The 13120-nt window shown below is 45.2% G+C and overlaps 1 protein-coding gene across 1 annotated transcript in view; it reads right to left on the bottom strand.

Moving 5' to 3' along the window:
• Window positions 1-8618, bottom strand: part of lhfpl2a (LHFPL tetraspan subfamily member 2a) — a 41320-nt gene extending 32702 nt beyond the window's left edge. Inside the window, exon 1 of the mRNA XM_056433252.1 lies at window positions 8485-8618. The gene's annotated coding sequence lies outside the window, so the exon portion shown is untranslated. The remainder of the gene's footprint in view (window positions 1-8484) is intronic.
• Window positions 8619-13120: the final 4502 nt, after the last annotated feature.

Here is a 13120-nt window from a genome sequence, read left to right as displayed (position 1 = left end):
TTCAACACAATATTTAAAGCTCGGTAATTGGACGTTTCTTGCTAAATCGTACACAGGCTTGTTCAATGAACTTCTTTTTTTTAATCACAGAAGCAGATGTTTTCTAACCCGGTCCTTAATCACGCATCAGCCGTAAATCCACCGAGAAACAAAGATTCTACGAAGATCCGAAGATCCGAAGACAATTCATCCCCAGAATTCTTTGAGGTGATCGTCTGGACGCACAAATCGGTTGAACCCCTTTTGAAATGACGTCACACCCCAGAGGTCCAGCTCCATCTCCCTTTAATTCCCTTTCACGCCCCCTTTCCACCTCTGCACAAAAACACTGAACACAGCAGTTACAGAAGGACGCGGCCTGTAAAGTACAAACACGCCGTGTGTTTCTGCTCCCTACACTCTGCACTAATGCAATGATTAGCCACACTCTATCCAATTTCCTCTCTTGTATATACATATATACTGTATATATGCATATATATATATGTATATATATATATGTGTGTGTGTCCGGCCTATAAAATCCAGACCACACACAGCGATGACATCACCTTGCAGTGATTAGTCCGGTAGCTCAACGTTAAACACGACAGATGTCTGCGGGGGGATCACTCAGGGAGGAGGGTTTATAACTCTCATTAGAGATAAAGAGCTTTCAAGGTTAAATATGGAATCCAAGAGGACATCAAAATATATATATACATATATATGTGTGATTATTAACTGATTTTGATCGAGTTGTCTTTGTTCAGATGTGGTGATGTCATCTTGGAGGTCTCTCCGGATCATTAAAGACAAGTGCTCTTTAATGTGGAGAGGAAGGTCATTTCTCAGGGTTGGATGAGAGCCAAGTTTATACCAGACATGGTGACAGATATAATGGGTAAATGGGTTTCACGTGAGTTCAAACACACACACACACACACACACACACACATACACACACACTCCTGCGAGGAACGCCATGTGCTGCAGTCTCGCCAAATTGGGTTATCGTGTCTGTAATTGTCTCTGCGAGGCCTCGTCTTTCCTGTCTAGCCTCTGAACGTTTGAACCCTCGGTGATAAAGATTCCCAGTCAGTGTCACAGGCTACTGGCCCCGTGGAATCCAACGGCCCTCAGCAACGGGGGCCATGTCGCGGCTCCCTGAACGTGCCTGACCATCCTGAAAAGAGGACAAGCGTTTACATTATCGGCCGAGCAGAACGTAGACACTGAAACGGCTGTTTAGGCGACGAGTCTCCTCCTCGACCGCGAGAGAAATGTGGAGGGAGGTCCTCAGAATCGGGGTCAGTCTGGGAAGTTTTGGCCGTGTTCCATTGGGAACGTCAGAGGAGACGGGGACAGCAGAAACAGCTGATCAGTCGGGCGAGTTAAACTCTCGCTACAGCAGAATTAATTGTGTAAAAAGCGTTTCCATTACCCGGATCAACTCTGTCTCAACCATCTCAACCACTTTTTTTTGCAATACTTCGAATGCAAACAGGAATAATGACACAAAGGCTCCATTCCAGACCGATACAGCAGACCCGGTATTTAAAAAACTGTCACCCAACGCTGTCTTTAGTAAATAAAAAATGGCCACTTGGTGTGGAAACAAGGGCGAATGGGAGGGAAAAAAAGGATTTCAGAAGCACATGAATGTGGACATGATAAGTCAATTCTGGACAGAAGGACAGAATAACAGATGGAGGTCAGAGGCAGCGACTAAAAAAGAAGAAGGGGGTTCCCCTCCTCAGAGTGAGTGATCTCTGGGGCAGCGGGGTTGTCGAAAGGGAAGGCACGCTGCTGCTGGAGGGGGAGGGAGGGGGGAGGGAGGAGGGAGGAGGGAGGGGGGGGGAAGGGGAGGCACGCTGCTGCTGGAGGGGGAGGGAGGGAGGGGGGGAGAGAGAAAGGGGAGGCGCGCAGGAAGGAGGGGGAGAGAGAGGTCAGAAAGGCAGCTCCAGACGCCGGCCCCTGGGAGATGGATCACGGATGTCTGACTCGGAGGCGCTCCAGTTAATTGTGAAACAAAAGCTTCAGCTTCTCTTTCTTTCTCTCTCTCTCTCTCTCTCTCTCTGTCTCTCTCTCTCTCTCCACCCTCCTCCTCCCTCCCTTTGCGCCTGCTCTCTGTCTCCCTACTCTGTCATTACTGCCCTCTGTGATTCACTTTTTCTTGTGCCTGTGCGCGTGTGTGTGCGTGTGTGTGTACGTGTGTGTGTGCGTGTGTGTACGTGTGTGTGTGTGTGTGTGTGTGTGTGTACGTGTGTGTGTGTGCGTGTGTGTGTGTGCGTGTGTGTGTACGTGTGTGTGTGTGTGTGTGCGTGTGTACGTGTGTGTGCGTGTGTGTACGTGTGTGTGTGCGTGTGTGTGTGTGTGTGTGTGTGTGTGTACGTGTGTGTGTGCGTGTGTGTGTGTGTGTGTGTGTGTGTGTGTGTACGTGTGTGTGTGTGTACGTGTGTGTACGTGTGTGTGTGTACGTGTGTGTGTGTACGTGTGTGTGTGTACGTGTGTGTACGTGTGTGTGTGTACGTGTGTGTGTGCGTGTGTGTGTGCGTGTGTGTGTCTGTGTGTGTGTGTGTGTGTGTGTGTGTGTGTGTGTGTGTTTACTCTCCCTTCTCCACGCGGCGGGCGACGCCGTCGTCCCCGCTCGTCTTCAGATGTGCAAATGCCACTTAGCTGCCGAGGGCCCCAGATGACAACAGCAAACACAGAAATGCTTCTCGTTCCCGGCCAGCATGCGAGTCCAGAGGGGTTTTTGGGACGAGCCGGAGGTCAAAAGGTCAAACCGAGCCGAGCGGGGCAATGAGCTCGTAGCCGAACCCGGAGCGGTGCCGATCGAACCCGAGATGGAATCAAACAGGATGCATCTGTGGATGAGCATGTGGTGGTGGTGTGGGTGTGTGTGTGTGTGTGTGTGTGGGGGGGGAGGGGTAATTCAATTAGGCCTTTCTCACATCAGTGCAGAGCTCCGGGGCGATTCTCGGTCGACCGGGTGAATCGTGGGAAAGCGGGCGGCCGCGCGGCCCCACAGGTGCTGTAACTTTATCCCACCCGGCGGAGGGGTCACCTGGAGCACCCCCCCCTCCCCCCGCCCGCCCGCCGCACATCAATCCACAGCTGCAGAGGGAAGATCAGCGCGGACGTTTACTCAAGAGATTCCTGAGGCTTTACAGAAAGTTTAACCCCAAAGTTTCATAATGAACCCTCGAAAGGTTTTTACATTTAACCCCTTCCCCAAAACTAGGGAGTCACGGGTAAAATATGCCATGTATTTAAAAATCACACAGGAGTTTGTTTCTATTCAGTTGCTTATAATCTATCGTCGTTAAAATATTCACACATCTGTTTGTACCCGATGTGTGTGTGAGTAGCGTGGAGGGGGCGACAACCGCATGTCGGCGTGCAAGCTTGTACTGTATATTCAAAAAAATTAAAAAAACATTTAACATACGGTATAAATATTAGCATCTGATGAACTGACTAACCGATATGTGTGTGTTGAGGTCAAATAAAGCCGCTTAGCCCATTTGACCTGGTCAAATAAATGCTTCATCAGCGAATGTTCTAAAACCACTGGTGCTAATGAGCTGGAGACTGAAACAAAGAAAGGGTTTCCATGGCGCTGGTGAAAGCGACCGGGACACAAACACTGGGGGGAATCGGACCTCCGTGCTGAGAGCCGCCAGTGAAAGTGAGTGAAAGTGAAAGGAGTCGACTAGAGGGAACGACCAGTGGGACGAAGGGGACTTTTTTTTATGGGGGGGGGGGGGGCTGGACCAGCTGGACCACCTGCTGGCTCCAGCTTCAGAGACAGCAATACCAACATCTCCCGAGCTATATTTGTTCCTATTTGTCCAATGAAAGATAATAATAAGCGACCGCCTTCAGGTAATAATCCACCTCTTTGTTGTCATTGTATTCTCCCTCTCACATAAACTCGTGTAATCTGGCTCATGCAGCTTGAAGCCGTTTCCACGACCTGAGCCCCACTGACCGTACGACGCCGTCTTATCGCACGTCACACACAGACGGCCCATTGTGGCGGGTCGCGACCTTTCCCCCCCCCGATTAGCATACGGCCGAGAGGCCGAGGTCCCCCCCCCCCGAGCGGCTCCAGATCGATCAACATCCAGACACGTCGGGTACGACATATCAGCTCAGAGAGGAGACATGGTGGGGGGTCAAAAGAAAGAAGATTCTCTCCAAATCCGACCGGCAACCGCCTTCTTTATATTCATTTCATTTTCATAAATAGTTCAAAAATATTGCCAGTTTTTCCAAAACAACAAAACTACCTCAACAACCAACAAACCAGACATTAAAAAAAGTGAAAACAAAAATTCAAATAAAGATCTTTGCATGTGTTTGACTTTCATCGAAATATTATTAAAAAATATATATACATGCTAAAAACTAAATATATACATATATATACATATATATATGCTAAACATTTAATATAAATATACATCACTCAATATATATTTCTATATATTTAGTTTTTAGCATATATATATAGATATAAACTTTTAATGTGTTATAATTCATGGTAAATAAAAGGTTCCCTCCTCACCCCTCATCCACTGCGAGGGGGGGGGGGGGGGGGTTGAACCCAAGTGGACTGAACACGACCGGCACAGTTTAACGAGCCTGCAGCTGCTCGGGGCCGAGGTGGAGCGCTGGAGGCCACGCAGCTGCACGGCCCGCCGGCCGTCTGCCGCGCGCTCCCCTGAGACCCCCCCCCCCCCCCCCAGCTCCGCCACAAAGGAACAAAAACAAACCGCCGCCGATTCTTTCTCCTCATTTCTCCCAATCTGATCAGAGAGCATGACTGCCCCACGGTGTAGCATGTGTGTGTGTGTGTGTGTGTGTGTGTGTGTGTAGGGGGGTGTTGTGTCACTCAGAGGGCCACGGAGGTCATCACGCGAACGCTGCCGTCACATTTCACACGGGGGTGACGTGGTTTGAGCTCAAGGGCGACTCTCTGCAGCCGAATGAAGAGGAGGATTTAGGTTTCAGTTGCGACTCGCTAACTTCTATTTTCCCCCCGTGAAAAACTACAAACCGCCACCATCGGATTCACTCCGTCCCTGATCTGTGAACCCAGAGAAGACTTTTACCGATATCGATACTGAGAGGAGACATCGGTCCAATTGTGGCCCGAGCAGCCGGGTCGGGTGACGACGAGCCGATCTGCTATTGGATCCCATTATTTAGAACAAAGCCTCCCGGACGCCGCTCTGCTCCTCTGTAAACTCAGACTGTGACCCAGACTTTTCCAGTACCGGTTAGAAACGGACCGTTTCTAACAAACTCGGACACACGGCTGCTTTCAATCCCCTCAGAACTGCTCCTTTCCGCCTGCAACGGAAAACCTCATCGCGTCATGCGACCCAGTTAAGATTTGACGGAATCTTTAAGACCGTCTTCCTTTTGCTTTACGTCAAGTTTATGGCCACATAAACAATTTTTTAAGGCAACGAGACGCTTATTTAAAGCCTCTGTGATGTGTCGGTTTCATTACAGCACTTCCTGGACGCTTCCGTAGAAACTTTTATTGACCGCACTCGTTGAGAAACAAAAGAATACTGTGGGCGAAATAATGCCCCCCCCCCCCCCTACAAAAAAAAGTGCTGATCGTCAAAAAAAACAGCTGGGAAAGTGAATATTTGAACTCCAGAGTAGTGCAACAGTAGTCTGAGGAAATATGGCCCGTGGAAACCAGTCTTGTTATCGGGATTCATCTCCTAGCCACAGCAGGGCTGGAACAATCTGTAATCCAGATGTTAACCCCAGCCGGCCGGAGTCATCCGGTTGACCTCTGACCCGGTGAGCGTCCGTTCGATGAGTGGATTTCACACTCCGGTCACGGTGATGCCACGGCCCTGGCTTCGGTTTCAAGCACACACTGATAGTGCCCAGGTCTGATTTCCATCAGCGGGGGGGGGGGGGGGGGGGGGTCTCACAGGCGCTTTAAAAGTGTTTATTTAGTCTCCGAATGCTTTGGAGATGAAGATCAAATCCTCCACGAATAGTCGTCATAACAGGAAGGGAGACAAGGGAGACACGTGGACTGACCCTCTCCCATAACCTGCAGCCAGGCATCCTGGATGAATGCCAGCAGCCACCAAGGCCCAGAGAAAAGCACCAGACACAGATGATGTGGTCTGTATGGATGGCATGGTAGTTTATCTTTTATTATTTTTATTATCATTATTATTATTTACGTGCATTAGAAGTAGCACCGACTGCTTCACCTGCCACCGGGCAACAAAAAACAAAACATAAAAATATGTCTGGTGAATATTTTATTTCCACGCTTTGAAAGTTTACTATTTCAGGAAAGGAAAGTAAAAAATAGTGTATTTAAAAAAACAATGAAGAGTTTCTCCAAAGCATCTGCGCTGCCATGCTGCCAGTTCTGTGGCCTGAACGGAGGGTCGTAACGAATGAAGCCCGGCATTATTTTAAGGGCCCAACACGGAGCCCTGAGGGACCCCGTGCCCTGGCACATCGACTCAAACCACCGAGAGCCGACTGCGACAAACCGCCATCTTTGACGCTAGTCGCTCCTCCAGAGACGACCGAAGCCTCGTTTAACATCTGAAGCTTATTTTCCTGTGCCTTAAAAAAATTTAATAAAATTACAACGACACAGCTCGAGCTAATTACAGAATATTGAATTCGCGGGCCGACACCGCACGGCGGCTACGCTGCAGCTGGTAATAAAGCGACAACTGTACACTTAACCCTCCTGTTACCTTTATATTTACTAACATATTTTACCCTCGGGGTCAATTTGACCCCAGCAATTAAAACCTCCAGAAAATTATTAGAATTAATATTGTTTCCCAAGTTTAAGTGTGAGGTACTTTATGTTTGTTTGTTGACTACATAAATAGCCCTTTAAATATATAAAAAAGTTGATATTTCTTATATGTTTGACACAGTGAAAAACAGCCTGGGGTCAAATTGACCCCAAAGAACACCGACGTTAAACATTGAATGGGGTCAAATTGACCCTAAAGGTAACAGGAGGGTTAAACAACAATTTACGATTAAATACAAAAACGACGAGCGCTGCCGTGTTAATCGAGTAGCAGAGGGAGTAAATTCCACGTGGAAAAAGACAGTTATGATGTTTCCTACCACAATGCATCAGTGACTGGGGTTTGGAACCAAAACACGACGCGCCTCATGAACACCGAGTCTGTTAAAACATCGAATTAAAGAGCATCACACGTGTGGGGGGGGGTGTAAAATCGCTGCTGGTAGGATAAAATCAAAGTATGGTGGTTTTTATACGCATGTGTTCTTTATTCACCTCATGGCCTCATGGCCCAAAGACTTCACACATAAATAAAAAAAGAGCTTTCATCCCAGGAGCTCTTTCTCATTACCCACACAAACACGTACAGGTGGGACCTGTTCTCAGGTTTACTGTTGAAACACAACACAACACACACACACACACACACACACACACACACACACACACACACACACGCACACAAAGACAAGAACGTATCACACTTGGTCGAGACCACTGACAGACCTCCTCCTGATGTCACAACAGCATCATAGACCTCCATTATGTGTCACAGTGCCAGGTGTCAGCGATGCTTTCGGTTTATATAACCTCCGATGGAAAACTAACCGTGGCGTTTCATTTGAAGTAATTTTACAAGATAAAATACAAAACAAAGCCTAATTACAGCTTCTACATTGTTGCTATTCTGTCTTTTTTTTTATTGTAATCTGTTCGTCGGACGAAATAGGACTTTTGGAAAGATTATCTTTCGCTTTGGAGACATTATAAAGGGCATTTTTCACCATTTATGGACTAAAGCAGAGTTTTGATGTGTCATCTTTCCATCTTTATTAACCCTTTTACGAGGTAATAATGCATGGAGCAACACATGGAGGAATAAAAGGGAAAGGTATGTTGAAACAGCTGCAAGTAATAATGAATTGCACCAGAAGATAAATTGATTAACTAATAAGAAATTAATCTGCAACAGACTTTGTTTTGTTTGAGCTTCTCAAATGTGAACATGTGATGTTAACATTATCGTAAATTGTTTATTTGGGGATTAAAAACCCATTTCCGCTTTTATATCCATACTTTGTGTGACAGCTTGCAGTGGTCGGTTTGGATTGAACTCGTTTATGAATAAAAACCCGTAATAATGAAGGAAGCGCACGTGTGATGAATGTCACACTTACATCCCATAATAACACGGGGGATGGGGGTCACACTGTGCTGCTGCCTTGCCGGGCAAAGCATCAGTGTGCTCGGCTTTCCTGCCACGAGTTTCCCCATGAAAGCTCCGGTGAGCAAACGCCAGAATAAAATCAAAACAACAACAACAACAACAGCAACAGCAATGTGAAAACTCTTGAAAGTCACAATACGCGCGACTGAGAAAACCTCCACGAATACTGCTTCACCGATTATTGAGGTAGAAAAATACTTTTTTTAAACAGAGATTTTCTACTTACGCGAAACTGCTGCGACTCTTCTCTTCTCTACTCTTCTTTTCTTTCTTTTTTGTTCGCCTCTGAGGACCTGTGTGTGCGTGTGTGCGTGTGTGCGTGTGTGTCTCTGTGTGTGTGTCTTGTTCGTGGAGTTGTCGGTTTTTCACTGTCTCCTCTTCATCTTCCACGTTTCCTCCGGGCCCCGCAGCAGAATGAATGGTCCCTCCTCCTCCTCCTCCTCCGCTGCCAGGGACAGACTACCGATGGGACGGGAGTGCCGGCCCCCGCCGGCCCCCGCCCGCCTCCACCAATCACAGCTGCTCACACCCGGACTCACGAGGACCGACACATTATTTATTTAACGTCACTTTATGGGAGAGACCTCTGGCTGTGCGGTGGGAGGCTGGGACATGTGGGTAAATATATTTTTTATTTTCAGATTAAATTTAAAAAACAAAAGCTGAGTGAAAGCAACTCATTCAAACAGGACACAGTGTGAAAGTGTATCTGATAGCAACCAGTTGCCAGAACTGGGCAATCTTTAGGTTGACATTAGCTGTGATGGAGACACTTTATTTTGAAAATATATTTATTATAAATGTCATTTTTCAACCAAGAATGTTAAAAGATGTTCATGATGTCAGCTGTGAGGATGTACTGCTTCTCTTCATTGTCGGCTATGATAACAAACTAAAATCATGTGGGTTAATGAAAACACCACTTTGAGATTTAGGAGATTATACAATGAGCATGAATTATAAACTAAATGATAAATCAGTTAATCAAGAAAGTAAATCATTTAAATGATCGCCGTTTGCAAAAACTGGCTGAAATTTACAAACTGCAATATTGATTCTCATATTATTTTCTTCCACGTGAAATGCATTCAAGAGGAAACATTTTTTTAAACGTCGCGGAGCAGATGTTGTCCGAGCGTCTCTGACGACTTTCCCCTGAAGACGAGCCGCTCACTCAGCGCCACGTGGACATCCGGGTCGTCTCCATGTCGCATTCTCATCGCTCTGAGTCTTAACCTTCACTGGGAGACCAACAGCTGAGTTTAAGGCTCACCGCTCACGCCATCAACGCAGATTAATCACATTCTGAAGGTCCGACATGTCCGTACGCGGCTCAGCCGTGCATCATTTCCATCACACACTACCGTTCAAAAGTTTGGGGTCATCCAGACAATTTCGTGTCTCCCATGAAAACTCACTTTTATTTATCAAATGAATTGAAAATTGAATAGAAAATATAGTCAAGACATTGACAAGGTTAGAAATAATGATTAATATTTGAAGTATTAATTTTGTTCTTCAAACTTCAAGCTCAAAGGAAGGCCAGTTGTATAGCTTATATCACCAGCATAACTGTTTTCAGCTGTGCTAACATAATTGCACAAGGGTTTTCTAATCAGATATTAGTCTTCTAAGGCGATGACCAAACACAATGTACCATTAGAACACTGGAGTGATCGTTGATGGAAATGGGCCTCTATACACCTCTGGAGATATTTCATTAGAAACCAGACGTTTCCACCTAGAATAGTCATTTACCACATTAACAATGTATAGTGTGTATTTTTGATTAATGTTATCTTTATTGAAAAAACAGTGCTTTTCTTTGAAAAATAAAGACATTTCTAAGTGACCCCAAACTTTTGACCGGTAGTGTACATGTCATCGATACGCACGCACCTCCCATTCCCCGTCTTTCATTCTCGTCAAATACAGCTCGCAGGAACCGTGCCACACTTTTGTATATTAATGCACGCTTTGCACGGCGGTGGTCGAGCGTGAATGGACTATTTGGAGGCTGTTGAGACCGGGCGGGGGACAAGTGGAGCCGGGACCTCGGCCGGTCAGACGGGCCTCGATTGCAGTGAAGCCAGACGAGGGCCGTCCCGTGACTCGGCCCGGGTGTTTCTGGTCAAAACAGCAGTTATTGTCAATAATAACATCCCTGATGTTATCCATCCAGTTCCTGGGATCGGCGCGAACCCAGACTGACCTCCGGCTTGACAATCAGCATGAAAGCACAGAAGAGAAACTCCCATTATTCTCTGTGTGTCGTGTAGTTTGAGCTTCGAGGTTATAGCTCCCCGATCAGAGATCTGAAAGGGGTTTAAACAGATTCAAAATCCTGCATGAAAATACTTTCGACCCAAATAAACAATGAGAAAATAGATCATAATGTTATATTGTGTGTTTATACTGTTTTTAAATCAATGTTAATATTCTATATTTGATTTGTTTGTCTATTTTCTATGATACTGGTACGATATATTTCAACTTTACCTGGAGATGAGCATCCAAGAATTTCCCTTCACTGTGTATGTTTATATAAGTGAGAATAAAACTGGACTTCACTGGGAAGACCAGTACTTATTCACTTCATAAGGTGCTTCAATTAAGTGATCATTATCAAATGCTTGCATGCTAACATGCATTTATTTACTAAGTGAAAAAGCCACAAGTACTTTCATGGCATAGCGATTGCACGATTACATAAAGGAATGATAGATATATTTCCCAGTTCATACCTTGTACCTATTTAATGATTTTTTTTTAAAGTTTAAGGAGTAATTAAAACGTTGTTACATATATATTCCCTGTACTTCTTTCCCCTCAGCTAAGTATCTCATTGGTATTGAATGAAATGTTTACATTGTATTTTGCTGGATTTAATCTAAAGTGTTGCCCCCCCACCCCCTCGCCTGTTTGAGGAGAAGAAAGGGGAAGTTTACCGAGCCCACACTTAACCCTCCTGTTACCTTCACATTTACTAACATAATTTATCCTCGGGGTCAACTTGACCCCAGCAATTAAAACCTCCAGAAAATTATTAGAATTAATATTGTTTCCCAAGTTTAAGTGTGAGGTACTTTATGTTTGTTTGTTGACTACCTAAATAGCCCTTTAAATATATAAAAAAGTAGATATTTCTTATATGTTTGACAGTGAAAAACAGCCTGGGGTCAAATTGACCCCAAAGATCACCGACATTAAACATTGAATGGGGTCAAATTGACCCTAAAGGTAACAGGAGAGGAGGAGTTGAGCTTGAATCTTCTCAAACTTTTTCCATCTGTAATTACTCTTAAGTGACAACATGCTTGAGGAAGTGTGATAAGTTGCACTTTCTAACACTTTAAGGGTTTCCTGTCTAATATCGCCTCCTTGGATGTGATCTAGTATTTTTGGTGGTCTGTCCAGCACCGCGAGGAGCTGTTTTTCTTTGTTAGGTGTGACGAGCTGTTGGATTTCCCCCCTCCGAGGCTCAAGGTTCACATTCCTTCCCGCACATATGATTTTAATCTGTTTTCACAGGCAGCGAAGACACAATCTGGTTTGGAATTCCAGTCCCACCTCACTCCGGTGTCTCAGGGTGGACGTACCGAAGGGGAATCCAGGGTGGCAGCCGTTTTATTTTTTTAAAACATGTGTCTCTCTCTCCCATGTGTTCACCATCATAACATCTGTTGTCATATCTGTCATATCTTTCAGGGGCATCACACATTTAGCTCCGTCACAGCTGAAAAAACATTTTTTTTAAAGTGAAGAGTCGGGATGGGGGGTGTGTGTGTGTGGGGGGGGGGTCCCATGTGTTGACTCAGCAGAGGCAAAGCGGAGTGCGTTTGTCACTCCGCGAGGCCGACTTCACAGGGCCGAGGCAAAGTGCAGGATTAAGTGTGAAAGACACACCGAAACCACTTTGGAAGCGGCGCGAGGAGGAGACGAGCCGCGACACTCGTAATGACAAGACGGGAGAGCTCGTCGGGAGGGGCGGTCCACCACAAACGGGGGGGATGAGAAGTGAAAAAGTGGTATGTAGACTGAAACTCGCAGGCCTCTGTTTTTCTTTCGGTTCTTTGAGATGAATGGCGAGCGGCAGCAGCGTCTAATTAGAGCCATCCCATCATCTTCAAGAGCAGAGTCTGGATTGTGGAGTCAACGAACGGAACAAGCGAGAGACAAATTTGTAGCCTCAGCGATGAAAGAAGCGCTTTCTCAGAAACATAAAATCACCATGTGGTGTTCTGACAGTCGGCCGTAACCAAAAACACAGATTAAAAATTCCATTTAACGGTCGCTTTGGTATAAATTGGCGGGTTTCTTTTGTTTGTTTGTTTTAAAGCACGTAGACACTTTAGATCAAACACTCAAAATTAGAAACCAGATTTTTTTTAAAGCAAGGGGATATAAAAAGTAGTTTTTAAAAATGGAGGCACATTAGTGGCAGCCCATATGGAGGCGACCGTTACCAATTCAATAATTCAGTGAAATACGACCTAAAATCTCAAAGAAACGCTCAATAATTAGCCATCAAAGTTCCATCTGGGTCGAGTTTGTCACCTTCACACACAAAAATCCAAAATGTTAAGGTTTTTATGGATGATGTCACCAAGACAACCGAGCAAATCAAAGACCGTGCACTGAAAAAAATGTTATGTTGGAATTACGCAATTTTTTTTAGGGAAGTGATTGCACGAAATAAAATCATCTAAATCCAGACATATTTTTTAAGTTGATTGTACTTATTATTTTCAACTAATTTCAGCCTAATTATATTTATATTTTCTGCTCAACGATTTTGATTAGTGTTAACTCAATTATATTTAAAAAAATTCCAACTAAACCCATTGGGGTTCAGTTTACTA

The sequence above is a fragment of the Pseudoliparis swirei genome, chromosome 15 (assembly GCF_029220125.1).
Source record: "Pseudoliparis swirei isolate HS2019 ecotype Mariana Trench chromosome 15, NWPU_hadal_v1, whole genome shotgun sequence".
Taxonomy (NCBI): Eukaryota; Metazoa; Chordata; class Actinopteri; order Perciformes; family Liparidae; genus Pseudoliparis; species Pseudoliparis swirei.
The sequence above is the reverse complement of the archived record's forward strand: the minus strand, read 5'-3'. Positions and strand labels throughout refer to the sequence as shown.